Genomic DNA, 16,026 nt, shown 5'->3' on the forward strand with positions numbered 1-16,026 from the left:
CAAAAACTGAAACGCGGTTTCCTTTACCGTCAATCATCACAGGGCCAGACATTCCTGCGAAAAAGTAACGCGTGATACAACAGATATGTACCGTTCCACAAATGATTCCCAACCGCAAGTGATTCCAAAATGGACCACTAAAGATCAGAGTGGGCCGCAAATGACGCGCAAAAGGATTTGGCATTGCGTGAGCCCAGTGGTATAACGTGGACAATGAAATGGGACGGAGAGCAGTATGGTATGGACATTAGAATGCCGTGGAAAGTGATTAGATTTGATTTACTCATGTTACGACTGACCCGACTAGACTAGAAATTGCTGTTTGCGAGTCATCCCTGTTATTATTAGTTACAATCCAATTCAATCCTAGCCATCTGCAGCCAAACATGATAAATAGTAGTTTGTATGCACTAACAGAGTTATTTTAACGATTCCATTGAAACAAATACGTTTTTCGGCTATTCATAGTGATGCTAAAAATAGGTGACACTATCCCTTTAAGGGCCGTAGCTCCCACGAGTCTCCAGTTGCTCAGTGGTAGAGCATCCGAACTAGTAATCAGAAGGTCTTAGGTTCGACTCCTGATAGGAGCACTCGGATTTTCTTTTACCGAGAATGCCTGTGTCACTCACTGAATAATGCAACCATTACTTCTAAAATCAGATTAATATCTTACGTACCATGCCTTACGTTTTTCGTTTCAAGGCTTAGGAATTTCGTTTAAATGAAATTCACTCAACAAAACACGATGATCCTGAATCGTCATCTTTTGTTCTTCTACTTCGTTGAACTCGTGTCGGAAAATATACGAGCATTCCGCTTCTAGTTTTGGTATTTCACTGGCATAATTACAGTAGATTAAATTCACTTCACTAAACTAAATTCATGCATTAACTCTACACCCTCCCTTGTTTTCCTTTATCGGGGATAATTTGGGATCCATTGGAAGCACTCACCGCCGGGCATCATTCGTGCTTCCGGGATCATTAACAGAACAGGACATATCTGCCACAATCTGTGACACTCAAATCTCCTTAAGTAGGTAAGCTATTAACTGGGTGGGGGTGGGTTGACAGTTAACGGAAGTCAGGGAATTGCGTGGTCAGAAACACGTTATCAATATAAAGTAAATCATGGAGCAATGGAGCCCCCAGACTGACTTTATTTCGCAATCTATATCTATTGATATTTAACAACACAGTAGGTTAAGGAAGCACGTTTGCGTGACTACAATTACAATTGTATGCAGGTGACATAAATCAGCTGTTATAAACTATTATTATTATTTTTACATTGTACGATCCCCACACTATTCCCCCTCCCCCCCTCCCGTTTTTGTTCTTGCCTCGAGAGCAATAAAAACAAATTAAAAGTTGTGACTTAGTAGATTAGGGGAATCACGAATTAAACCCATAACGGTTTGGTGGGTACAAACATCGCTTTAAATGAGCTGGCCGGTTTCTTTGTGGTCCGTCTGGGGGTGAAGGCGATAAATTAACAACGTCAAAATCTCCCGTTCCCGTGTTGGGCAGACTATTCTCCCAGAGTGAAAGGGAGGATTACTCAGCTTGAGGCTGTTGTGATGAAAAAAAATTTCTTTGCCGCCTCGTGCTCTGATTTTATAAGTTACTCCAAGGTTGTAAAGTATATGAAATAATTCATATATGAACTGCGGATATAGATGAAAGTGAGAAGTGATCATCGCAGTGAATTTTCCAATTTATGCAATTGGAAATTGGAAGCCTGAAAAAAATTCGACTTCAACGGGATTCGAACCCGTGACCTCCGCGTTACCGGTGCGATGCTCTACCAACTGAGCTATGAAGCCACACATTGGGAGCAAGGTCAATTGTAGGTTCCCATTTTCCCGTGAGAGGAGTGAAACGATGTAAAGTATATGAAATAATTCATATATGAACTGCGAATATAGATGAAAGTGAGAAGTGATCATCGCAGTGAATTTTCCAATTTATGCAATTGGAAATTGGAAGCCTGAAAAAAATTCAGGCTTCAACGGGATTCGAACCCGTGACCTCCGCGTTACCGGTGCGATGCTCTACCAACTGAGCTATGAAGCCACACATTGGGAGCAAGGTCAATTGTAGGTTCCCATTTTCCCGTGAGAGGAGTGAAACGATGTAAAGTATATGAAATAATTCATATATGAACTGCGGATATAGATGAAAGTGAGAAGTGATCATCGCAGTGAATTTTCCAATTTATGCAATTGGAAATTGGAAGCCTGAAAAAAAAAAAAAAATTCAGGCTTCAACGGGATTCGAACCCGTGACCTCCGCGTTACCGGTGCGATGCTCTACCAACTGAGCTATGAAGCCACACATTGGGAGCAAGGTCAATTGTAGGTTCCCATTTTCCCGTGAGAGGAGTGAAACGATGTAAAGTATATGAAATAATTCATATATGAACTGCGGATATAGATGAAAGTGAGAAGTGATCATCGCAGTGAATTTTCCAATTTATGCAATTGGAAATTGGAAGCCTGAAAAAAAAAAAAAATTCAGGCTTCAACGGGATTCGAACCCGTGACCTCCGCGTTACCGGTGCGATGCTCTACCAACTGAGCTATGAAGCCACACATGTGTGGCTTCATAGCTCAGTTGGTAGAGCTTCTCACTTTCCCTTACTCCAAGGTACCGGGTAATTTGGTGGAGCCCTACCCAATTGTTTCCAAATTTTCATCTCTCAGGGCGTTCGATCATTACCACCTGACCCTCGTGAAATGGGCTCCAAATTTTTTCTCTATCCTGCGTTTGACGTAATTGATGGGCCCTGGCTTGTGAGAGAGTATTTTGAGCAATTTCCCACACATTATGAAAACAGATTTGAGAGAGCCAATGTAATTGCTTTGAACGGAGGGGTTGGAAAGGGGTGCGTTCATTTCTAATTCAAGAGAAAGTCGAGGAGAGCTTCCCAAGGCAACCTTCTACGGAGAAACGCCGAGTAATTCATGACTCCTGGTATGGTTAGCGTATGCCACATTGTCGATCCAAAGATCCGAATCGTGTTTACGGTCGTCGACAAACGCGTAAAGACAGAGTATTTTGCTGTTTCAGTCGTCTCCGTGCACCTTGTGGAAGTGGATATAGTACTTTTTTATTTCGTGTGATGCCACAAATTCCAGTCAGAATGCTCCTATTTCATATTCATGGCATGGACCCCTTCAGCCAAATAATAAGAGAAATATTTACCTGTAAATAGTGGCGTCGTGGTGATACCGTTTCTGAAGATTGCTACACCATCAGAGATGTTTCCATCTTGAGTGAGGGTCCTGTTTAACGCATGCGCATATAGCCACACAGCGTCGTAAAGGTAAGGTGCAGTCTTGGCAGCCTGCATACAAGGAATATTGCTCCCAATTAAAGCAAAACCATACAATTTACTACTTGATTAAGAAATCTCCGGTTTTAGAAAAGGATTCTCGTTCTTGCCACAGAAATGCAGTAGCGTAGTATAGCTTGTGTAATAAAGATTGTAATACTGCGCAGCGTAGTTAATAATTGTGAATTCAAAATATTTTAAAATAGACGCTGTAAGATATTTTTAACCAACGTTTCGGCAATATCTTACAGCATCTATTTTATAATATTTTGAATTCAGCGTAGCATAGCTGTTGATCGCGGCGTTTCGACCGCTAGCTATATTTCTGCTCTTCATCAAGCGATGGTGTCGACGGGCTTTATATGAATATAAGTACCACCATGGTTGATGATTATTGATGCATTTCGACCCTGGCTGTTTTTTTTTTTGTTTGTTTTTGTTAAAACGTTAAAACGCCGCAAACCTAATTTGTTTAGTGAGTGGAGTATTTCGATCCTTGTTGTTCAGACGACAAGCTATTCCCTAAGGGATCTGCTGTTTTAGCGATCGACTGATGTGTTGTAATCGTAGGCATCCAGGTTTCTAGAATTTTAATTCCATTACACTTATTGATGTTGCCATGGTGAAGTTTTAAGTGAATGTCCTGTTTAACCCCTACAGGTGTACCGGTGCGGATCGCGGTCAATAAACTTAACCTTGTCCCGGAGCAGATAGTGTCCAGTCTCAGCGTGTTTTGAAACTGAGAACGAGCCAGCCGCATGTCTCTATCGTGTTCCTTAATCCGTTTATGTATTGACTCGCAGTTCTCCAAAAGAGACATTGCCGCATTCGCAGGGAATCCTGTAAACTACACCATCTTGTTGTTTAGGATCGACAACGTTCTTAGACCGCACTATGTGTGATCTAAGTGTTTGTCAACGTTCACTTTGCTGTTTTAAGCAACGGCGAAGAGCCTCTAATACCCCTTTAATATATGGCGGAACCGCCGTAGATTTTTACGCAGGTTTTTTCTGACTAATTTTCTCTTCGTTTTACTTATATTTTTTTATAAGCGAATACGGATTCCGTTAGAATCAAAAATTGAATATAAGTTTTTCTTCTCCTGAGATATGACCAAGGGTTTAGAAATGAGGCGTTTGGATCGATCGTATAAGTATTTGACAATAGTGAGTTTTGCTGATTGCAAGGTATTAGTCAATGTGCGTAGGCTATCTGTAAACACTGGTACTGAGGCATCCATCCGAATCTCTTGTAACTAGAGTATCATGAAAATAAATTTTGTTGTTAATCTCAGTTACCGTTGTGAAACGGATTTTCGCTGGCTGTTAACTATTGAGGTGTTGTAAGAGACTGTCAACTTTGTCTCGAGTCAAAATGGTATGGATATCGTCCACGTAACGCTTCCATAACTTAGATATACAGGGCGCGGATGACAAGGCTTGCTTTTCAAAATCCTCCGAGTGTAGGTTTGCTTACTATTTCTTAAAATCTGTCCTAACTGTGTCGGCTTTTTCTGTGTCAAGTGGTTTTTATAGGGAAGTTATAGCAGATTCCACCCTGATAACTATCTCAGTAGCTGGGAAACTGGTAGGTGCTACAGCGAACTTCAACGCTTTCTGAAAAAGAAACGTCAGCATCGCTTAAGGACCCAGAAGGTAAGTTGAGAACCCATTTGGTTCTGTCAACTTGAGCTGTTGTGTCAACATGAGGTGTTCTAGCGAGTAATGAAATGCACCAATCAACCATAGTTCTACTTATCAATAGTGGTACAGTCGAAACCATCGCCTGAGGAAAACCAGCATGCGCAGTATAGCAATCGAAACGTCGCGATTCACACCTATGCTACACAATCGTGAAACGAACTGTTAATTCTGAGCGATTATTGGGCATTCTTTGTTTCCCACCAATTGTTTCTCTGTGATTAACATCTCCACTTTACTGAAACGTTCATTTCAAGGTTCCCCAGCAGAAAGAGAAGACCGAAAGGTCTAAGAACTCACCAAAAAGGGAGAAAAAGAAGGGGAAAAGCAAAAAAATAAAAGGAAAAGACGACTCCGTTACAATTTACTACGTTGTTTATTAAAGAAGTAGCAGATTGGTTTTGAAATAATGGCATCTTCTGCATTCCAGTGTTTAGCCATTTTGTGAGATTCTTTAGCTCTCTTATCCCCGGTTTTTTTACGGACAGTGTGATGATTCCTTCAAATAACTCTCGCATCTCATTCCAGGCCAAAGACCATGGTCTTCTTTCCAAGGATTCTCTTAGAGTTTCTGTGACCAAGAAATCCAATGTAATGAACGCGAAGTCGCCTGTCAGCATCCCTAGCGTCTTAGCAACCACAAGGAAGCGAGATATTTCAATCCTTTTCCTAATAATGAAGACAACTAAAGGGAATATTAAAATAACTGGTGTAACGTAACAATTTAATGTAGTCTGTTTGTTAGAATCACCAGGCCTACTTATGGCTGTTAACTTTTTGTACCTCTTAATACAGAGATATTTTTGCGCTATTCATGACTATACGGAAAAAGCAGATGTTAGTAAGTGCCATGGGAATCCAAAAGGAGATTGGGGGTAACCACGCATTTTTCAGAGATAATTAAGCAACAAGAATTCCAAAGAGAGTTAAATACATAACATTGTCTGGCAGTTTGTTTTTTAACTGAAGCTTCATTATCTCTGAAAAATCCGTGGTTAACCCTTTTTGGATTTCAACAGCCCTTGCTCAGACCTTCTTTTCCCGCATAGTCACAAACCGCCCAAAATGTCTTTGAATTTGCAGAAGGGTAAAATGGCCGTGTTTAGAAATGGCTCCTTTATGCGGGCGCTTTGAGAAAAAGACCTAATCAACCCATACATTTTCAACTATTTCTTTACAATTTCAAAAAGAAAACGCACTATCGATTTTAAAAGAAATTGCCGAAACCACTACTTCGCCTTTACCGTGTTCGTTTTCGCGCGTGAGTGACGCGATTAACGTTGGAAATGTTTTCTCACTTATTGCCATCCAGCACGGTGTTTGCGATTTTTCAGATGTGGTTTTGTTCATTTTCTACATCCTCCCAAAGTTTGAAGATCCCAATGGTGACATATCCCTCTGCAAATGGGGCCATAGATAGTAAACGGAGGCGAAATTTATAAAATCCCGACACCGTTTAACGACGTTTCAGCCAATTCTACCGCAGAATGCACGTAAACGATCTTCAAATGTTTACCCCCATACGTAATTTTATTTTTTCGAGAAAAAGACGAAAACCTTTTCTCAGCTTGATACGTTGTGGTGTTTTAAAATAATCCCTTGATGTTGTAAGAGTTAATAATGTAATGACAGACACTCATCGGAATGGAAGAATCTACGACAACAATTGATGATGACAACCTACAGTTAACACTCGTCTAAAAAACTGTCGATTCTCAGAAGCGACAATGTCTCGAGGTTCAAGTTTGTATTCAAACTTTGCTGATACTGGATATTGGATTAAGAGTTTATTTCGGGAAAGATGAAGTTATTCAGGGGCAGCATATCGTATCCAAAAAGTTTTCAAGAAACCACGCTGCGAACAAGTAAACTTTAAATTTAGTGGCTGTTTTCTTTTCTTTTTTGTAGGGCCTTTATTGATATCAACATTTTATGCTGAAGAGGTCACCCTGGTTAAAGAAAATTTGTTATTATTATTATTATTATTATTATTATTATTATTATTATTATTTGAAGCGCGCGCGGAGCACAATGGGTAAGAAAATATGGTAACCTATCGATGCGCAAAATTTTGGTTTTGGTTATGGCGTCACTGTCCGTCCGTCCGTATGTCTGCCCAGCCATTTAAGCCAGTGCGAAATGCTTCACTCGAGTTAACCTGTGTTTTCAGCGGGAAGTTGTATGGCGAACTGCTTTTTAGAAAAACAAACAGGAATTTTGAAGAAGCTAATTTACGTATTCGTTGAACATGTCGACAAACGTGGAAAAAAGTGAAAGAGAGAGAGAAAGAAAACGAGAAAGCAGGCGACGAATAAGCAAAGTTCAAAGTGAAAGAGAGCTGATCTCGTACCCAGATGTTTGTCTTCGGAAAAAACAAACATCTGGTAAAATCGGTCATGTTCTCCAATCTGATTGGCCAATGAAAATGGCCCGATGCAAGTCACGTCAGTCATTTTCACCCTTGCTTCGCACGCGCGAAGACGCATGACTTACAAAAGATTTTATCGTTTCAATCGTCTGCGCACGCCTTATAGAACCAGAGATATCACAGTTTATGTGACGCCACAAATTCACGCCTTGTTTACAATTCTCGCCGATGCGTGCTAAAATTGACACAATTTCGTCAACTTTGCTTGCCAGCACATTACTCAATCATAAGCACTTTTGTAGGGGAATTCACCCTTAAATACAGAGTATTTCACGCTTAAAGAACCGGGTTAATGATTATGCAGCAGTCGATCAGTTGGAACTCTATGCAAATATCACTGAGTGCGGAGAAAACTATCGTCACTCGATAAATAGCCGATCCCGTCCTGAATATTTACCTACAGTGTACATAATGTTTTTTTGACAATTTCGTTAGATTCCCAGCTCCACATAATCGTATTGCTTTATAGAATGTCAGTTTTATTGAATATATATGTATATATATATATTTTTTTTTTGGGGGGGGGGGGATGGTTGAGAGGATACCTTGCTCCCCCGTACCAGTGTAAACTTAGGTACGGAATACTAACAGAGATGCAAAAACCAGCAACATTATTTATTACTGTTAACCCACACGTCTGATGTAAGTATGTACCAATTTCTATTTTAATAAATACTACTTACTTAATGCCCTCTCCCAATCGTTCGCAGACCGAGAACGAAAGCCTCGTTGGATTTCTGATTTTCGCATACAACTTTCCATGTGCCGCCGAGGCCTTTCCATTGAGTTACCTTTTCTAATGCTCCACGCCACTGTAGCAAAATCGACCGGAGACAGATTTGGAAAACCGAACTCAATCGAACGTAATCCATGGATTGTGTTCAATTAGAAATTTTCTGTGAGTTCGATTTATTAAAGTGCCCCTAACCCTTAAATGTGTTTTCTTTTGGTAAATTTCCACATCTTTCAAGAGCTCATTTTCGAAAAAATTTTTGAGAAATATTGAATCCTTTTGTTTTTACAAGCGCTAGAAGTGAAGGCAGTCTTGTCGATATTTTCACCTATCGTTCGCATTAGTCCCCCACTCGGCCAAATATGGAGTATGACGTAAGAAAAGGACATCGTGCAAAAATATCCGAAGATTCGCAGTAATGCTTCAATTGTAAACAGAGAAAATGGTTGGAAAATGTGTGGTTTTTGGATACAGCAACTCTCGAAATGTAGAGAAAGGAATCAGCATGCATAAGATTCCTTCTGATAACGATCCGAGGCCTTTTCTTACGTCACAGCGAAGAAAGTGTCGCTTCTCATTGGCTCGTTCCTAATGAGCCCACGAGACAAAAATTTGTCCAGCGGGGCTTAAAGCGCGCAAAAATTTAAAAATTTCAGTAACTTTTAGCGCTCGTAAAAAAAAAAGGATTCAATATTTCTGAAAAAAATTTTCGAAAATGAGTTCTTCACAGAAATGGAAATCTACCAAAAGAAAACAAATTGAAGGGTTAGGGGCACTTTAACGAACCAATCGAACTTAATCGAATTAATCAAACTCAATCGAACAAATCCAGTGGTTTTAATTGTACTCGGAAATCAAACTCAATCGAACAGTGTCCATGTTACGCTGGTTCGGCAATTAGAGGATTGGGTATCCGGTACAGCAACAAAAACATCCTATCAGACACAAAATTATGTCACCGGCCTTTAGGATAACCGGAACATTGATACCATCTCCTCTCATCAAATGGTGTCCCACAGAGTCTACTAGAGTAGGAAGTCATCGTAGGTTAATAGCGGTATTTTCCCGATAATTTTCAGTGGTTATGAAATAATTCACTTACCATGCAATCGCAGCTTTTACAGGCCACAGGGCCGTAACCAGCTCAAGTTGGATGTGACAAAACTGACCTCTTACGTTTACAACACGAAACGGACGGCTTTTCTTGCCAATTTTCTTCAAACCTTTGTACCCTCTAAGTCAGAGTGGCACTCTTAGTACCCTTTGACCAAGAAAGATAGAGGAAAGGAGACGACTGAATCACGCATTTAATAGTTACAAGCTCCATACTCCATAATTTCCGATAATTCCTATCGCTTTGCTTTCCTTATGAGACGTGTTCAACGTGTGATAAATACATCGAGCCGATTGTTGCATGGCAACAGTTTCGCTCGGCCAGCACTGGAAGGGACTTCTTTGTCAATAGCTTGTGCGTTTTCCACCCAACATTTGAGCTCCTGCAACCTTCTTGATTGTATAATATGAGCCAAGAAGGATTGCACTGAGCCAAATTGTCAAGAAATTGCCTTCTCTTTCCTGGGTGAATGGATTCAAGCTGAGAGACTTTCGCCGTTTCGTGTACTTGTTTGTTTTTTTGTTTTGTTTTTGTTTTGCATTTTTCGAACTAGGAAGCGACTTTCTGAAGAAATATCTCCATGCTGATAAACCTAATCATGCGCGTTTCCTCTGCTGTGATGCCGAATAGGATACCACGGTATTGCGCTTCATATTAGACGTGAAAACTTAATTAGTGATGACACAAACTGGTCAATGCGTACTAAGCGGTAATGACTTTTAATAATACAGCTGTAGTTTTCTCTCTATATAAGTAAAAAGCTTTTGTAATTTTTTTTCTTTTTTGCGAATTGAGTACCCCGGTCTTTCCGATTAAAATAGTCATAAAATACTGATACATATTTTCCAGCCAAATCCTGAAACCATGTTACCCTAGGAAACTAGAGGTTCTCGGACCCGAGCCGAAGATGCGCGGAACGTATTCGTATTAGCAAAAGGAGGCACCGTCCTTAAAAGGAAAACGCTTGTGTTTGCGGCCTTTAGTGATAAATGCCTTCCATCTTCAAGGTTTTCAGTCTCAGTGCCAGTAATATGAAATATTTGTATAACAAAATTTCATGTGAAATAAAAATGGTGACCAAATTCGAACTTGCTGACACATTTCCAATTTCATGAAATTCAAACAATGTTCTGCGTTCTTCAGTCTGTGTGCATTTGGGTCGTGAGTTTGTTCGTTAACCATTATATCAAGCTCAGCAATATTAAATATTTTGTGCATATAGCGTTTGATTGTTGTTGAGTTTGACAAGCACTATAAACAGGATAGCTCCTCGTACGTTTGTCACACATTCACCGCTTCAATCTCACATTAGGGATGGTGGACGTGGTGAGCAAGTAGGAAGTAAACGTTGTGGGATAAGTATTTCAAGAAATAAAGTCAAACGTGTGTTGAAAAAATAACCTAAGATGTTAAAACAATATTTTAGACAAAATATATTGTAATTGAGCCGCAAAAACAAATTAGCAAATCTCACAAGAAATGAGCGAAATCTGACCTTCAAGTCAAAATGCCAAGAACGTCTTTTCGGAGACTTTTTCTTAGACTTTCTCAAAGTCGCTCGCTCGCTTCTCATTGAATGGACCTGGCTTCTCATTGAATGGACCTCGCTCGCGCTCCGCGCTCGCTCGCTCTAGCTCTGACGATCGCGCTTCGCGCTCTCTAAGCTCGACTTGTAAGCAAGTCTAACTTTTTCTTAGAATCACGAGACTGATGTGATCCACTCAACAAGTAAAATGGTAATAATCGTACCAAGTACACTTGAATTTAACTATTTTTTTGAAAAGTCCCTTGAGAAAAACGTAAGATGAATGCATGTCTGCATGAAACTAACTAACACAGCTATACATCAGCGTTAAAAATTCTCGTCTTTTAATGCTCTAAGGTGAGAGTCCGAAAAAAATTGCAATTAATAATTGCTGTACCTATATATTGTCCAGTTTGCTGTTGTTAAATGATTTGAACACACCTCATTGAATAGGAGCTCGAGCCTAAATCAGTGATTCTATATAAACTAAAGGACCCTTTTAAAAAAAGGAAGTCGTAGCCCTGATAGGCCAATAATTATTTAACAAAGGAACTTGTAATCAAGCTTACCTCGGGCATTTTTCTTTGTTTCTTGGAGTAACGTTACGGTGTTTCTGAGCTGGGCCTTCGAATCTTCATGATCAGTCGTCTTATAAACATTAAAGTACGAAACAGTTACGTTATTTCTTGTAAAATGGTCATTTAAATCTATTGCTATTGGCGCCCAAATGCTCGCAGGAGTGTCATCTTCAGCAAGAATGGCTGCTCTTTTCCATTTGAATGTCTGCATTATCTGCAGTAAGATTAGTGGTGTACGTTGTGAGTATGTACGACTAAACGGTTGTGTCCTCGCAAACGTCGAATACTTATCCATATCTTCCAGATCCGACGACGAGCAGGAGTACGATATTATTGGTTTATTCCAATATTGTGCAAGAAGCCCAGTGGAAAGGCAGGCTATTGAACATCCGGGACCTATGTAGGCATCTACAGTTGGTTTGGACCGCATAAGTCAGCAGCTATTCCCAAGGCTTTCACCGAGTCGCATGAGCTGTCATGGATTGTATATGACAAATTTGGAGCAGGGAGTAAGTTTTTATCTCTGTTAATGTCATTAAAAGCTGCTTTTATCGCCGGTCTGATGCCATCTCCTACGTAGAATCCCCTGTGATTCTTGGTGTGATGGGCACCAACACGCCAACATGAACCTGCTTCTGTACAACTGCATTAGATAACCAAAACACTAGGCAGGTGGCCAAAAACTTAATCATGGTACGGAATAATCTGGGGAAAGAAAAAAAACCTGACTCGAACTCGAACTAATTTGAGCCCATAACAATGACACGCCATCCTCGCGTGCTGTTTTGACGGTGGCTGATAGTTCATTTGAATGCTATCAGTTTATTTAGGCCAAGACTCTTAGAAAACAACAATTCCAGTTAGTTAACTTCTCAGTTAATCATCAAATATAATTAAGTTAGACTAAAAAAGAAATGATAACCTCCTTTATATCTGCATGATAATTTCCGTTGACTTTATTGTATTGTTTGAGCAAAAAAGGTAGAAAATTGTTTTGCAGCGAAAGAAAGACCTCCTCTACTTTCTGAATTGTGAGAAACAACCAGATGCTGTAAACTGTCAAACAGAAATTCTTGCGAAAACTTGGCAAATGAGAAAAATGAATTATTTCAATTCTTTCTCCTAGGTTACTGAAAATAAGAGTGAGGAAGTTAACATACAATTCCTCAGATCGTCAGCTACTTCACTAGCGTTATGTTTTGCCGGAGTAACACAATTTAAAAGATCGTTGTTGGATGATTTCCTTTGCAAAGAAGCGCAGTATCCATCTGAGGAATAAACTGGCCATTTTACATAGTGATGAAACCTGTTTATCTTAAAGATTGATTTCTTTCATGCTGTTTTTACGTGCAATGATAGAACACTAATGATCTGGATCCGATTTCGTTTTCCCCGGCGAAAGCAAGTCGAGTGAGTATTTGCATGGCAATATTGGATATACATTCAAAGACAAGCACATATCTATCATTCTTTGTTTTCTCCCTTATTGTTTCAATTAAATTCTACTTACTTATTACTGTCACGTTTCAGTGGCTATGCATTGTCATCATCGATAATGTAGAAATTTGTTCAACGCAGTTTCTAGGAATTACAACATACACAAAACGTTTAACCTACCATACACACTGATACTCCCTGTGCTCTGTTTCTATTACTTAGGTCAGTAGATTTTCTGAGGTGTTTGTTAAGCTGTCGTGGTAAAAAAATATAAAATTAGCAAGCGCAAGAACTGTCCTCACCGATAGCTACCAATTGCTTTACAAACTATTGAGCCACTTAGGAGGCGGAGCATATCACTGTCATAAGAGAAATGTGCAAATATTAACCTTATCGTCCACGAAACAAATATTCTGAGTAAACAGGCTGATGCCGAGATGTTAATAGTTCTCCTATATGAGTAAGCCGATTGGTCTCCTCTTTTCAGTCGAATTTCCTAAAATTAGCAAATTTGCAGAAATTGTCAACAGCGGTTTGCATATCAATTTTTGAATTTCAAATGACCAAATTAGGAGCTCCTTTCCCACGTAACAGGTATATTCATAGGTCGCTAAAATAAATGACTATAAAATTCAAATTATTGTGGTAATATGATCGATGTAAAGCGAAGGAAAAGATAGAACCCACCAAAAAGAACTACATTCGAAAGCTGTCGTGATGGTTAAAATTAGCAAAAACGTGTATTATGGAAAACGACTTGGAACTGTAAAGCACCACATCAGCGTAAATTAAATTTGAACCTGGTGTTAATTTTTGCACGGGTAAAGATAATTAAAATATGCAAATTCACCACAAAGGAGACGGTAACAACCAATGTTTTTGAATGGTAACTCCATAATTCACTAGAGGAATTTAAACTGCAATTTATCTACAACTTTTCACCAAGCAAACACTATCCATACAAGTGATTCCAGTTGGAATTATTGGGTCATACGATAATCCCCATAAGGATGAAAACCACTTGGGTGAAAACACCGTCCGTGGATTTTTATACTCTATAACAAACAGAGTTGTTAAAGTCTGTAGTTTAATGTATGAACTATAAAATAAAATGACCTTTTGCAGTAGTAAACTAGTGTCTCGGAATTTCGGTTTGATATCTTCCCTGACAATTTTTTGTTCCATGAGAAGATTTTTTTTAGGAAAATAATATTTTAGGAAATCTTTCCGGATGACATTTCCTGACTGGAACACCCTTTGGTGTAAATAATATCGATGGTTTGCAACTGCAGCCGTTTATTAACAGATATGGGAATTCTTGGTGAACGTTCGAGCTCGAGATTCACATGAACTGGAAAGTACTTTTTCCTTCAACACTGAAATGAATAATATTTGAAAATGGCAACCAGTCATTTCCGCCATATAATCGGAGTAAACATCCTCGCGTCGGCTTTGTACGTCGCTGAGGTATTTTTTCGTCACACTAAAGCATCTAGATGTATTGTAGATTTTTAAATTGAACACCTTTAGTAGCATTTTTTATTTATTTATTTTTTTAAATTGAATTCTATATCCTTATTTTTAAATTTCCTATAAAGTCGCCAACATAATTTTCATACTGCAATCTTATAATGGCATGATTTCTTTAACTTGAAGTATGCATTTCGTCTTAACTAAAGAAACACTTCTCGTGATTGCGAAGGTCTTATAAAAATTACAGACAATATCATAGCAAAAGAGAATAAAAGAAGCTTAATTCACTATCGAGCTCTTAGCTATCGCCCAAATGTGAACACCTGTCATTGGTTTCTTTTATTGTTGTTTATATTAAAGCAATTCTCAGGTTCTAAGCGGTCTGAACAGAAAAGATTAAGATTAGGATGTGTACGTTTTTCGCTTGGTCAATCTGACATTTTGTACCTCTGTACTACAAAATGTAAACGTATGAACTTCAGCGAATGTTTCCTTATGTTCTCATGGTAATATCATTAATGTCAAAATAATGTCCTTCTGCAAACTTAAATATTTTGATCAATTTTTGTTTAGTGCTTCTAGTTGCTCATACCGATTGTAGTCAAAATAAATTCATTTCATATTATTAGTGATGCTTGCCGTAAGATTTTGGAGAAGCAAAGGATGTGGTAGTCAAATTGCCGCCACAGCTTTGTTCGCAAAAGCGTGAGAGGCAGCCGGTGGCAAGGAGGGGTCTTTCTATAAGCTGAGTTAGATAGCCATAGCTACAAAATAATAAATATTACAAAGGCAACAAGAAAGGTCTTCACTTTGAAGCATTTAGTATTAGCACTTACAGTCAGCAGCACTCACATGCAATGTCCTTCAAGATAAAGTGACCCATGGGTAAAATATCATTAGCGCTTGGCTTACACCTGTTCTTAAAAGCTCTTATTTGTTCCTTTCCATTTATGTTCAATTTACATAACGTTTCCTTTTAAACATTAAAAATGGCGTCCTGAGACTCTTGAACGAGCATGATATTTCCTCCTTCGATAAAACCTTTTTTACTCAAATTTGCCTTGCTTCCAGTCATGTGTAGTCGGTTTTGGCAGGTTTGCGAGTTTATTGCATGTTGAAACAATTTTGAGGTGAAATGGAGATTAAAAATTAACCAAGAGATTGTTCATATATTTGCAATTTTGAACTCCTAAGGTTAACAGTGACGCCCAACTACTATATACAACTCAGTCGCGACGAAATGATTCAAGTTTTAAATGATAACTTTATCAAGATTCGTGATATTGCTGTAGTCACGATATAAAAGTGGGCGTGTCATCCCTTCTTTGGTAATACGTAAATTACAAAAATATCAACTATAAAAATATAGTAAAAACCAGTAATTAACTGTGTTTGTAAGGGCCACCGCGACAAAATAAAAGTACCGGATCCTGTAGTGCAGGATCTAATCAGCAAAAAAATTTTAAAACAAATAATCTAAAAAAAGAGCATCAGGCTGATTTCACGGTCAGGGAAGACCTGACCGTGAAATCATCCTGATGCTCTTTTTTTAGATTATTTGTTTTAAAAAAATAAAGTTATTTTTAAAGCACTATAAGCTTTCCGCAAAATAACGGAAAACAACTAAGGAAAATGTAGCAAGTAGGAAAAAGAGGAAATATCATTAAGCGTATTGTGACGCAACAAGTTCATATTATTT

The 16,026-nt window shown here is 38.8% G+C and overlaps 1 pseudogene across 1 annotated transcript in view; it reads right to left on the reverse strand.

The window, feature by feature from the left end:
* Window positions 1-12,109, reverse strand: part of LOC146477079 (atrial natriuretic peptide receptor 2-like) — a 48,023-nt pseudogene extending 35,914 nt beyond the window's left edge. The window contains exons 1-4 of the transcript XR_014865450.1: window positions 11,409-12,109; window positions 5,411-5,724; window positions 3,210-3,342; window positions 1-54 (exon numbers count right to left, since the gene is read on the reverse strand). The exon at window positions 1-54 is cut by the window's left edge and continues 162 nt beyond it. The product of XR_014865450.1 is annotated as an atrial natriuretic peptide receptor 2-like (transcript). The remainder of the gene's footprint in view (window positions 55-3,209; window positions 3,343-5,410; window positions 5,725-11,408) is intronic.
* Window positions 12,110-16,026: the final 3,917 nt, after the last annotated feature.

This window comes from Pavona decussata, unplaced genomic scaffold, assembly GCF_977016875.1.
Source record: "Pavona decussata unplaced genomic scaffold, jaPavDecu1.1 SCAFFOLD_72, whole genome shotgun sequence".
Lineage (NCBI taxonomy): Eukaryota > Metazoa > Cnidaria > Anthozoa > Scleractinia > Agariciidae > Pavona > Pavona decussata.